Here is a 14669-nt window from a genome sequence, read left to right as displayed (position 1 = left end):
GCACCTAATGGTGCATAGGGCACTGTATTGGTACACCAATAGCAGCTTTTCTTGATCATTTTTTTGTTATATGAATGTAAGATGATCAGTCTTACGCTTCAGGAGCCAGTCCAGGGTAAATAAAATATTGCAGTGTAAAAATTCCTCTTATTAATAATGTTTCATGTCAACCATGGCGGGAATCAAACCCGAGACCTTTTGCGTGGTAGGCAAACGCGTTGACTATTACACCACCAGGTCGACCGTATTCAGGGACCTAGATATAATGTTAGTATCCATTTGTTCATTTTAATGAAATGAACTACATAAAAGCGGTGTAGTTTTTGCAATTAAACTTATTTCGAGTTCCATCAGGCTACATCAAAAAGGTGTTTAGTACAACTATTCGTTAAATGATGCCTTAATGAGACGAAACAGCTGTTACGGGAAATACATCCCAGTCATGCAAATAAAATATTAATGATTGTGTTAAACCAAATTCCAGCATTTAATAAGAAATATTTTTATCAGTAAAGAAGTTATCAGCGTTTAAATTTATTTTAACAGAGAGGGAAAACATTATTGAGAAGGGACTATGGAAGTCTAGGTATTTACAGGGCTTATGACCTGTCACTGGCTGGTTTAAGTTGCCACTTTACACACTGTGTAACATTCACCATTCCGCCCGTGTTTGAACATCCACATTTCCTCAACTCTTCTATCTGTTGACTTTTGTGAAGTAAAAGAGCTGAAACCTTTATTTGAGATTCATCCGGCTGAACCAAATCACCTACTAGGCAACACTTGAAAAGAATTTCTCAATTTTTATACTTCTTCTTTTACCGGGTAGTTAATTCAACAATATTTGAGTATGCCCAAATGCTTGCAGACTGGCTGGCTTTCCTCCCTAGGAAATTTTCCCTCTCTGTTGAAATAAATTTTAATATGAATAACTAAAGCTGTTTATTGTATTGAAATTTAAGGGAATTTTACTCGATAGCAAATTTTTGCGTAATGAAATTTTTACTTACTTTTCTTCCGCGTGGTAACACGCTATTGTTTCAAAAGAAACAAAGAACTTTAAAATAAATAAAAAACGTGAAAAAATCTTGCAAGCTTTGGTCACCCTGCATACCATATTGCCATATTGTTCCTCTAAGAGTAGCTACTTTTTAGTGTTATTTTTGTCTCTTTCTTACTCCCTCCGAGTGGCAAAATCCCTCTCTCCTCCCCGAAATTCAACGAAACCCGTCTTCACCAAAACACCAGCGTTTCCAGTCGCCAAAAAGAACACCCCCGCAAAAAGGCATGCACTTGGTTCTAATATCCTTCCGCTCTTCGGTGTTTTGTTTTGTCCGTCTTTTACTCGGTGTCTCGCGTTTGAGGTTGTGTCGGAGGCGTCGGTTTTGTCTACAATACCCTCCCGTATAGAATGGGTCGCCTCGCTTCAACAGTCGCGGTTAGGCCGCCATTACAAATTACGAGCTCGGTCCCTGGGATCGGCTGCAGTCGGAAGAGTTCGGCCTTTCCCGGCTATTGTTAGCGCGATCCGAAAATGTGCAAGTTAAAAGTTTGAGTGAAGTTTGTTTGAAATTTAAACCAAGTGAAATTTGTTGAATAAGAATAAAATGTATTATTATATACATGTAAGTACCAACCCAAGAATGCGGTGAAAATATATTTTATTTAAAATATAATAAGCAGTGTTACACAGTTTTACAATTTATTTTATGAAGTAATTTAACATTTAATTAAGCCCTTGAATTATTTGGGTTTAAGTTCATAAGTTGGTGTAATTTTTATGGTTGATAATTATCAAATTAAAGTTTTTGTTCTAAAAAACCATCTACGCGTACTTTTCCTACTATTGAATATTTTAACGAATTATAAAACACCGATAAATATTTTCAAAAATATATCAATATTAGCTCACAAAGCTGATCACCTTGCTTTTATTTAACAACTGATAAAGAAACAGTATTGTAGCGATGCAGTGCTCAATGAACCATCAAGTGCGGATAAAAGTTAAAAAGGAAAGAAGCAATAAAAATATAAAAAAAACAGAGGGTAAACATCACAAAACCCAGTTAAAAAATGTTAAAACTTGTTCGAGAAATAAATGTTAAAATGCATAAAAAAACAAGATGAATGAGGATTTAAATCATGTTTTTAAATAAATCTGCCCCGACGTTATTTCCATTTCAAGGTCAGATAAACACTCATTTAAAAATAAATAATTTAAGTATGTAATAAACGTTTCTTTTCTGTGTTTTTTTTTTGTCAAATGCTCTGCAAGAGCGCTAAATAAAAAGACAAATCACAACGCGTCTTGCTGCTACAAAGTAGATAGATGGTTTGAGTTCTTTACATAAACATATTTACGATATGGGGTACTCCATGTAAAGTGGGAAAATGAAATAAATTTGTATTTCCATTTATCACATCTAATTTAATAATAACGTACTAATCTTTTTTTTTTTAATAAATCAATACAAAAATATTTTTCAAAATAATAAATGATTACTTTTTTTGTTTATGGAAACAATTACTTCACGTATATTTACTATTTAGAAATTCCACTAGTCACAGAGTTCTGTACTCTGTTCCACCAGTCACGGTTTTTTTTCTTTTCTTTTCTTTATTTCTACAACTGTTATTAAAATAAAACATAAGTCGATGTTTTGAGAGTGCTCAATTTTATTTATTTTTTTCTTTTTTCAATAAAAACCTTTATTAGCGTAAAAAAACAAAACATGCAGTAAAAAAATGGAACAATTAAGGTTGAACTTGCCAAAAAAGAGTCTGGCTCTTGTGTTTGGCAAGTTTACAAAATATTATAAAAAAGAAACAAAACAATGCAAAACGAAATGATAAAATAAATAAAAAATTGAACAATTGTAAAAATTGAGAAAACGTAATACTAATAACAAGTAAAAAAATAAAAAATAAAAACACAAAATTTATAAATTGATATACACATATTATACAAACTTTTTTATTTTCAAAATACGGTTAATGTTAATTATGTCAGGAAGCTTTTCTTTAATTTATTCTTAAATTTTCCGTAATTTATTTCTTGACGTAGATTTTGTGGTAAATTATTGAAAAGCTTCCGTCCTATATGAGTATAATGATTTTTGGCCGTGGTAGTTTTAATTCTCTGTAGAGCGAGGCATCCCGTTCTTAACCTTCCCGTAATACGGTCCGATGGGAGGCTCTCCTTATGCACCCGGAGCATACAACACTTTTCGTAGATATCTTCTACTCTTAAAACGTTAAATTCTTTGAACAGTTCGGTAGGTGAGAACAAAGATAGTTTATATAGTATAATTTTAATAAGGTTTGTTTAATTTTAATTAAGGCTGGATTTCTTCCCTAGGGAGTTATTTAGATCTTATTTTTTCGCAACAGAGAGAGTAAACAAATTTCGAGAAACTATTTAAACATGGCTATGTAAGTATGGCTGAGTAATTATGTAAAGTGGCCACTTAAACTAGCTAATGACATGTCACGCGCTCTTTAAGTACCCAGACTTCCTTATTACCTTCTCAAAAATCTTTTCCCTCTCTGTTGCAACAAATTTAGATCAACATCAGTGTTCAATATTACCGTTTGGCCAAAATTCGTCATCAAATGCAAAAAGGTAGAAGGGATTTTCCAGTGTCCCACCATACACATTTATTAAAATAATCACCATACACAGAATATGTCGACTTTTTGACCTTTTCTCGAAAGCTGTATGGTTCTTATCTTGTTTTTTTTTTAAAAAATACTATTGTAAAAATCCTAATAGCCCCCCCCAAAGTATAATTGAACGTAGATATGCAGAAAGCAGCCAACCATAGAAAAGTGAAACTGAGATAATAGCTCTTTTGTAAAAAGAGTGAATTATCAAATTTACACAACAGTTGGAATGTTTTTGACTTTAACAAATGATAAACAATAAATACATAAGTTTTTTTTATATCACAAACAAGAATAAATTTAGTATTTGACCAGTATTAATGATTTTTAAAGCACCGTAAGATTTTTCTAGTGCTGAGGTGTTCATTTCATTTTTTCGAAATTGTGGACTGGCCGCTTTCTGCATAGCTACGTTCAATTGTAATGCTCAAAGTAAGCTACCTCAAGAAATTACTCATTCTTCCAAAAATAGATTTTCAGTTGAAGTAAAAAGTGGCTTCTTTGAATCGGAAGAAGCTAGCAGGATGAGGTTTTAAGAATATGAATTTAATGCTTCCAACAATAATTCAAATTTATATTTCATTCTTTATATTTAAAAAAATATTTTTATAATCTGTAATTTACTAATTATTTATTTAATTTTCTTTACTTGTTTTAGTTTTGGAATTAAGACTGTTAGTTGCCAATTAAAAAAAAAAATATATATATTTTATTTATTAGTTTGTCACATATTATTTTTTTTTTCTTCTTATTGAATTCTATTTTATTTATTATGGTTCACAAACAATACATATGATATTGGTATAATAATCACAAATTGTTATTTTAGATATTGTTCATCAAAAAATGTGAACTCAGCATGCACAAATATTTTATTTTTTTTTAATTGGCTAGCTCAATTGAGTTCTATGATGGTTATAAATGTTATTACAATAAAGTATTCTGTCTTTGTTTTTAATTTCTTAACTTTTCATTAATATTTTAAGTATTGTGTTTTTGTAATTCCTTCATGTTTATTACAATATTGTTACTATTAATGTTATTATAACATATTATTACAGTGTAAATATTTAATATACGTAGCTTTAGAATAGTTATTTTCGTATCTAGTGAAGCTGCAAGGATTATGTTCTTGCAATTTTTATACGTCAAATACTCATTTTGTTTTATTTGGTATTGCAAGCATATACTTTTTTTTTTACCAATAAACGCCGTATTTCGGCACTAAAAAGATGGTCATATTCTGGAATCAAATGTCCCACCAGTTACAATACAATGCCCCATTTATAACTTTCACATAATCAATCCGATTTAAAAGCAATTCAGGTTCATTATGAAGAATAATTTCTCCTGCGTAATAAGCCTCAGCAAATGAAAATTTCGTTTTCATTATTTTATTTATTTATTTATTAACATTTTACCAATTATTTTATCTTTTGGAAGTAAGCAGAGCATAGAACGCAAAGAACCGTCACACACTTAAATATGCACACGTTACTAGGTACAATAGATTTCTGATATTCTGTGTTTTCACATTTTAAACTTAAGTATTATACCTCTCTTATAAATTTTATTTTAATCAATATTACGATACGCTATTTTTCACAAGGGTAGGCAGATGACGTAAGCATAAAAAAGTATGGCAAAAAGATTATATGTACATGAAAAATTATTCAACAGATTTTTTTTATCTAGGGCGATATGTGGATGGTGTTTTTAGGGCTTTGGCGATTGTTTAGTCACATTATAATTATTCTCCTTTTCACACCTAATGGTGAATCATAAAGGAAAGATGATCAGCCTTAAGCTTCAGGTTCTAGTCCAGGAACTACTATATCTTCCAATGTAATAGCGGCAATTCTTGGTAACAAAAGTCTACGATGTGTGCTGATGAATGTCGACAAATTGAATGTGATGGTTTTTGAATGAAATAAAAGTATGACTAATGTAAGATCACTGTAAATAAGGTTTTTTTACATTTAAAAAAAATAAATATTTAATAACCCTCACGGATTATTACATTCATTTTACAAAAATAATATATATTTTTTTATTCATACTCTGTTGTTGATATTTTTAATTGCCAACATGTTATGCTAGCAACATGTTATTTTTTTGTTTTTCTGGGTTACAAACATTTAAAAAAATATTTTTACTTTAAAATTCATATTCTACTGTCAATGATAGTATTTTTAACATCTTTTGTAAAGTTTGTCTGAGTCTTTTGTTTTATTTTGTCTGATAGTTTATTGTATAATTTCAGTCCATGGTTTATTAGTCTCGACTGTCCTTGTCTCGTTTTAGAAGGTTGTATATTATATTTTTGTGATATTCTCTTATTGTGTCCATGTTTACTACAATTTTTTTCAAGTTTTAGTTTTTCGTCTACAATTACATCAGTAGCTAATTTATTAAAACACTTTAAGGATTTTAGTTTAAAGAGTTCAGTTATATTTAATTGATTAGTTTGTTTAAATAGTTTTTTAATTGCTGTTAGAAATGGGAGGTCATATACTAACTTTAGTATTTTATTTTGCTGTCTTTGTAGTCTGTTTCTGTCATTTTGATTTCCTGTTCCTAATAGTTATTGCATATAACATATTTTAGTTTTTACATAGGCTTCATACATTATATTTTTTCCGTTTTTGGAACAAAATTTTGGATTTTTAAATAAAGACTCGATAATGTCGCCACTTTGCCAATTAAATTGTTGATATGAATTGTCCATGTCAATTGTTTGTCTGTTGTTAGTCCTTAGAATTTAACATGTTCAATTTCAGTTGGTCGTTCATCATTTATGTGAGCATCTATTTTATGCCATTTTTTTCTAGATTCAAAATGGATAATATTGTTTTTTTTTTCATTAGGTGTAAGTCAGTTTGTGTTTGTCTATTTAGTCAACATAGTTAGGTATTCGTTAACGTCATTGTTTGTTTTACTAAAACAGATAAATAGGAATTTGTGTATCTGCGAAGTATGTTATTTAGGGATGGAACGACTGATATTGAAAGGAGGGAGTGCCGGGAACAGAGTGAGAGGTGCATTTAAATCAACCTTTAAAAATAAATGTTTGTCGCGGAAGGCAAAATTATCAGTTCACAATGGAGTCCTGGTGCTGACCGTGATGGATAAGATTGGAAATACAAGAATAAAAAAAGGCAGAATGCTGTTGAAATGCGATCTCTCAAGCGAATGTGTGGTAAAAAAAAAATGTATGTGAGGCTGAGACGAGCATATCGATAAAATCAAGAAAGACGTGCTGTGTTGGTTTGGACATACAGAGCGAATGGACGGCGAAAAAACGGCTGAAAGGATTTACGATGCGAATGTTGATGGACGCAGAAAACGAGGAAGATCGATAAAGAAATGGCACGACCTAATCTAACATCTAAAATACTTGATGTTTGATATGTGAAACGTCGGAATAATCGGCATGCCTGGATAAAAAGACGTAAAAATGTAGAGGAAGCGAGGTATGTATGTATGCTAAGACAGTGATATGGCGTTATATCGTTTCTGCCTATCTTTACAATACCTTTACAAATAATTTCCTGTGCCTATAAATCGCTTTATTGACCGTTTGACTTCGTGGCAAGAATTCATGATGCATTATGCCATTAAAACCGAAGAACACAGTGAGTTTTTATTGGTTGTTGATGTGCTGGGGCGTCCGGGCCGTTCGTCATCTTCAACGTCTTTACGACCATCTTGGAAACGCTTATACCACTCTTAATCTCTTGTTTTACTCAGAGCAGACTCACCATAGGCCTTTGTTAACATTTCAAATTCGTTACACTTTATTTCATTTCTTACACAAACTTTGATACAAATTCTTTGACTCATTTTTTTAGCAAACGAAAATTGCCGAGCTCGTAAAAACACGTGTAACTTAGCGGCCACAAAGTAAACTATAAATACAGCTGATAATTTTAGCATACTTCAGGGGCATGTGTACTGAAATAATTGAAAAAAATGACAATCGGACTCTCCAAACCCGTGAAATTAAAAAAATTCCGTTATTTTCTAAACACTCCTAATATGTTAGAGCAAAAAAATTATGTTTCTTTATTAAAAAAAATATATTTTTACATTATAAATTTAAGTTGTTTATATTCACTCATATCAAACATACACTCACCCTGTCTATAAACTTACCCTCCCACCCATATACAATCACACACATATTCACCTACCTACCAAAACCACACTCCATTTTTTTACACACGCATCCTTACACAAAAAAAAACTCGCACACATGCACTTTTATGAATTAATATCTAACTGAACTGGATTTTTATAATTGTATTTATGTGGAAAACTGATTTGGCTTTATTTTATGTTTTTTTTTATAATGTTGTGTATATTTTTTTGTATTGCTGTTGTTTTTGTGAATAAACAAAATTAATTAAAATTAACAAACTCAAATGTTTTTAGATATTAGTTTTCATCAATTGAGTTGCTTTGATTCACCGTGTTTAATTTAACTGTGCAAAACCGTTATTTCTTCTAATGTATAATTATTATTTATATCCTTGTTACATATTTATATATTCAATTAAAATAGATCTTTAACGTAAACCATGCGGCCATGCCCGTTGACGGATGTGAAGGCAAAACCGTGTCTTGTGAGGGCTGAAAATTTACGAAGGTTGTGTTATAGAAATATCATGGGTGTAAAAGTGGCTTGAGTATAGGCGGACTAGTTTACAACAAACGCATTATATTGAGCAAAAAACTTCAAAGTTTTTTTAGAGAAAGAAATTTATTTAAATTGTGGTTTAGGCGAATGTGAGGAAAAACTATGGACGGTAATAATTAAATAATAAAAAATCTTTACTAACCATAATATATACAATGTGATAAACACAAAGAAAATATTTTTTCTTAAATAAAAGAAATATGAACACGGTTAAACGGCGGACTTATTGCCACTAGCAATTACTTGCAGTCTGGCCAAAAACAAATAAAAAAATCTTATAAACAAATAAAATAAAATATTAATATAAAATAAATAAATAAAAAGTTATGAAAACAGTAAAAACATTATATTAGTTATGATGTCCATAATTGCTTACGTTATTAAAATTTAATGTATTTTAATTTATTTATTTGCATCTTTTCCAAATATTCGTTTATACCATAGAAACATTTATTTATTGGAAACACTTATAACACGCTTGAATTTTTTTTAACACTATTTATTTCTTAATTTTTTTGGGAAGCTTATTATACATTTTGACTGCCATGCATATAGGCCCTCTTTCGTCAACGGAATTTTTAATTTACTTTTATTCCTGGTGATATGATAGGGCGCATAAATGTCATGATTCGTACATTTTGTAAGGCAGAGTTAAGCATTATCGACAAAATCACGGAGTTTTGCGTTAGTTTTAACATGTAAAGCGTATGGACAGAGGAAGAACGGCTAAAAAGATTTAATATGAGAATGCTGATGGATGCGCAAAACGAGGAAGACCGAGAAAGAGATGGCATAACCAAATCCAACAAATACTTGAAGATGGATATGTTATAAGCCGGAGTAATCGGCGGGAGTGCATGAGAATGTTTATTTATTTATTTTAAAGAAACAAACAGTCGACAATGATATAGTAACATTAAAAAAAATACAGTTTAAAGACAGACCAGCAAAGTTTCTAAATAAGAATCTTACATATTATTAAATTGTGTTACAACAAAAGGGTGTGTTTATGTGTATTTGTATGAGAGTAAGTGTATATGTGTGTTTATGTGTATTAGTGTAGGAGTAAGTGTTCAGGTGTGTGTAAGTGTGAGCATCATTAAATAGTAAGTGGGATCGTATAATACGTAAGAATACGTATAAATGTAGTGAAAGCGAGATATGTATGCAAATATTGATTGATGTGGCATTTTATCCTCTCTGCCTACCCTTACGGAGAAACGGCGTGATGTTTGGTTTCTTTTGTGCATTATTTTTTTTTTCTTAGTTAAATTCACCACGTGGTCTTCTGTTTATTGTCCGAGGTTTGAAGGGCAGGCGTCAGCCTAAGAATTATGGAATGTTGCAGTGAAAAAACACATTTATAATAAATATTTTGTGACGTCGGCCATACCGGGAATCGAACGCGTGATATAAGGCATTGCAATTTGTGATTTTTAATTTTTAGTAGCAGGTAGTCATCAGTTTTAGTTATGATTCCAAAATTTGGCGTTGATTGGCATAACTGGTACACGTTATTCATTTGCAATACAAAACAAAAATATAAATACAATTTAAATCATTTCTAATAGTATAAAGTTGTTAACCAACAAAATTTAAGAATTTAAAATTGCAAAGAAATATTCCCAGCAACTTCACTAGGTACAAAAATACATAATTTGAATCTTCTAATAAACTAAATATACTACGAAAAATAATAACTCATAATATAAATTAATGAATTTATAATTAAAATTTATTTAGAAAATGTGTTAAAATAAGCAACATAATTATATATTCAGCTATCAATTTAAATTTAAGAAAATTAGGTTTAAGGGTCAGAAATTTTATATATTTTTATTTTATTTGGAAGTTTAGCAAGGATACATAAAATACATACAATTTGTAAGTAAGCATTGCTAACATTCTTCAATTATTATATGACTCCACCATCTTTCGTTACTTATATAAAATGAGTGGGTAGCTTAATTTAATCAATTTAAGTAATAATACAGATTAAGTTAAAGATAAGAAACTAATCGTTTTTAAAGAAAAAAAAAAGAGAAAATAAGAACATATAAGAAGTAATAAAATAAACGAAAATTAATTATTTGTTTATTTGTTTAAATTTAATGTTGTGCACACAGTGCTATGTTAATATAAATCTAGACAAAATTTGTGCTTTGTGTGAATTTACTAGCGATTGTGTTTTTATTGTTGTGAGTATGAAATGTAGTGCGTGGAGTGAGGTGTATGGAGTGATGTGTATAAGATGTGGTGTTTATGTAGTGTGTATTCTGGTAGTACCTAGTTTAGTATTAATTGTTTCTGTTTATTTTCAAAGAGGCTAAATGATACTAATATTACAGTAACTTTAAACTTTGAAGTAGGGCACACATAAGCAAATTCCCTTATGTGCTCCAATAATAACAATAATAATATTAGTAATACTAAACAATAAAATCTATAAGACTCAGCTTCCGTTTGTAGCAGAGAGCTGAGTCGTTAAAGATGTCTAAATGGTACATCTTCTCAATTTTAGAAAAGTTACTAACTGCTCTTCCTAAGAGCGAATTTTGAGCTGCTCTGGTGTTGCATTTGTTGTAGCTCAGTAATACAGTATGCCGAGTGCGACGAATAGGAGTATTAAAGTTTATTTCTATTTATTTATTTTTATAAACACTACTTAGTATCATTCCAACAGAAGCTATATTTCTGATGATTGAATTGTCAATTCTATACGGAAAGTAAGGTAAATATCTAAGGTGATAGAAATCTCAAATTGAAATTTTAAAAATACCATGAGATTTTTTACAATTGTTTTATTTTTTATTAATTGTATTATTTTGTTTTGCATTTTTTGTTTCTTTTTTATAATATTTTGTAGAATTGCCAAACACAAGAGCCAGAATCTTTTTTGGCAAGTTCAACCTTAAGTGTTCCATTTTTTTAATGTATATATTGTTTTTTTTTATGCTAATAAAAGTTTTTATTAGAAAAAAAAATATATAAAAAAATGTGAATGCTGCAACTTAGCTAAAAACTCCCGCGAATGAGTTTTTTTGTCTTGCTCCGTGCGTCAGTTATAGACATTTAATAACAATTTTTTAATAAGTTTAAAAAGTTCTCTAAATTTATTAAAACTACTTTAAAGCAATATTTTTTTTACTGCAATTCAAACAAACTTTGTTGTAAAACTTTGGAATATTTTAAAACGCTGTAGCCGACTGTTTTCATACAAATTTCTATTCGGGTATTTACGCACGGTGTTTTAAATAAATAGAACCATTATATTAATTTATTTATTTGTCAGTTCGGAAACGAAAGTCGAGCTGAAAGCGGGTCGATTTGAATTGTATTTTTTTTTCAATATGAGACGGAATATGGGACTGTTTAAAAACATAAAGTACTTAGCATCGGCTGCCGGATAGCTTGTGTCTTGATCCTTAAAATAAAAGTTAAGAGAAAAAAAAGATTCGAAAACACCCGTCCAGGTAAAATTTTACACACAGATCTTTATATATTTATTTTGTTCCGACACTGGACTGGGCCGGATATATTACATAATTATAGTTTATCTGTGGTCGTTATAACGAAGTCCGCCTGTAGTTGTTTATGGCGAAACAAGAAGAGTAGGCAGACAGAACGCTATCGGTTCTCGTAGGAGCATGATTTAATACCGTGACACTGAATCTGTATTGGTTTCCTCATGCTACAAGTATATCTGCCTACCTGAAATCATTCAATCCAACAAACAAGATAAAATACTTGTGATTTTTTTGTTTTTTTATTATTTTGCGGATGTTCATTTTATTGATATCCACAACACACATATTTCATTAATATATCTACAAAAAACATTCGTGATACACTTGAATATCTGGACATAGTACATTATCCGCGATATAATAAAATATCACTGTTTTACCGAAATTTTCGTTGTAACCTACAATATTCGTTACTTGCTACCTTATTAAATGTCCGTGGTATTTTAAAATATCTATGACGAACAAAAATATTCGTGGTAAATTAAATGCGTGCGATATGCAACCGAATCCGTAATGTAATAAAATATCCGTGATATCTGAAAAACGTTCCCGATTTTAGATGTACGTGGCAAACGCTTATTTTATCTACTATTATTGCTCGCCATATCACTTAAAAAATGGCCATAGTATATTCAAATTACCGCGGTAAAGGTTTAATTTTATCTGCTCTAATGGCCTGCTATTCCCATTTTAAAAATGTTCCTGACGCTCCCAAATTTCCGTGACACAGGTTTTACTTGATCATCTCGAATTGCATGCTATGTCATTTTAAAAATGTTCTCGATGCAATCGAATTTCCGCGGTAAAGGTTATATTTTATCTCAAATCTAATGGCATACTATGACATTTCAAAATGTTCCTGAGGCAATCAAATTAACGTTATAAAGGTTTTTTTATCTTCTTCAAAAGCATGCTATGTCGGTTAAAAAATATTCCCGATTCACTGAAATTTTCGCAATAATGGTTTGATTTTATCTTTTCTAATGTCATGCTATGATATTTTACTGACGTGCTATGACATTTCAAAAATGTTTCTAATATACTCAAACTTTCGAGATATATACACATATATAAATATATATAGCATGCTATGCCCTTCTAAAAATGTTCCTCATTCTCTTAAATTTCCGTGAAAAAGGTTTTATTTAATCTAATGGCATGATATGTAATTTAAAAAATGTTCCTAATGCAATCAAATTTCCGTGATAAGGCCTTTATTTTGTCCACTCTAATAAAATGCTATGTTATTTGAAAAAATACTCCTGATGCAATAAAATTTTCGTGTTACAGATTATATTTTATCAACTTTAAAAGCATGCTACTCGTATGACGTCTAAACAAAATCTGATGTCCTAAACTTTCCGTGATAAAGTACAAATATTGTATCTACTCTAATGGCATGCTATGACATTTTGTCGACACAAATGACATGTCATGACATTTTAAACATGTTTCTAATGTAATCGAACTTCCGAGATATATTCATATATTTATAACATGACATTTCAAAAATGGTCCCGATTTACTTAAATTTCCGTAATAAAGGTATTTTTTTATCCACTTTGATGGCATGCTATATTGTTTAAAAAATGTTCCTAATGCTATAGAATTTCTATGATAAGTATTTTATTTACGCTAATGACATGTACACATTTATTTATTTGTTTAGATTATACATTTACATTTATTTAAATCTTAAAGTAGGGCACACATATCATACATATTGTTGTGTGTTCTAATAATAACATTGCAAATATATTTAATTTATAAATTGTTTATCACATATGTCTTGACCATTATTTTAAATTTTGATATGTTTTTTTCTTCATAAATATTTTTTTCCATTTCGTAATACTTTTTAATTGCTTTAAATAAAATTGAATTTTGTGACTTTGCCTTTTTCCTAAATGGAAGTCTAATTTTGTTCTTTTCTCTAGTATTCTGATCGTGTCCATGCTGGTTCCGATTAATTTTTTTCCAAAATTCTGTTTTTTTATTAGAGTTTATAATTTTATGAACAAATATCATTGTATTGTAAAATATTCTTTGTTTATATGTTAATAATTTCATTTCATTTACCATCGACTTTACCCTCGTATATCTGTTTTTTTTCAAAATGATTCTAAAGGCTTTATTTTGTAATACAGTTAGTTTATCTATGTTTTCTTTGTTTGATAAAAATAAAATGCTACTACAGTAGTTAACGTGTGGTTCAATAATAACTTTGTAAATAGTTTTGCAGGAGTCCTTATCAATAAATCTTCTGATCCTTCCCAAAATTGATATTTTTTTTGCAATCTTATTTATTACCATCTCAGCGTTTTGGTGAAATGTAAGTTCTGAATCCAACATTACACCTAAATATTTAATTTCAGTGACTTAACATATTAACTTAATTTTACTTACTAGTGTAACAATATGATTAATCAATAATCAAAACTAAATATATCTAAAAATCTACATAATACACAATTTTATTATCTTTATCCCTAATATACGAATAGAATTTCGCTCGAAAAGGGGATATGCTCCAGCTTCCCTGAGACTTTCTGGCATTCAAAAAATGTTCTTAATGCAAACAAATTTCATGAGAAAGTTTTTATTTTATCCGCTACATATAATGGCATGCTGTTTGCATGCATTTTAAAAATGCTCCTAAAGCAATAAAATTTTCGTGATACAGTTTTTGTTTATCTTGTCTCATAGACATTTAAAAAATGTTTATAATTCCCTCAAATTCATGCCATGTACACATTGAATGTGTACAACGTTTTTGGCGT

At 29.9% G+C, this 14669-nt stretch overlaps 1 protein-coding gene across 1 annotated transcript in view; it reads left to right on the top strand.

Annotated features, from left to right (window-relative positions):
* The window catches only part of LOC148278728 (uncharacterized), a 195081-nt gene that overhangs the window by 108128 nt on the left and 72284 nt on the right, over nt 1-14669 (top strand). The gene's annotated exons all lie outside the window — the stretch shown is intronic.

Source organism: Micrasema longulum, unplaced genomic scaffold (assembly GCF_059751315.1).
Source record: "Micrasema longulum isolate JH-2025_06_02 unplaced genomic scaffold, ASM5975131v1 h1tg000834l, whole genome shotgun sequence".
Classification (NCBI taxonomy): Eukaryota; Metazoa; Arthropoda; class Insecta; order Trichoptera; family Brachycentridae; genus Micrasema; species Micrasema longulum.
The sequence above is the reverse complement of the archived record's forward strand: the minus strand, read 5'-3'. Positions and strand labels throughout refer to the sequence as shown.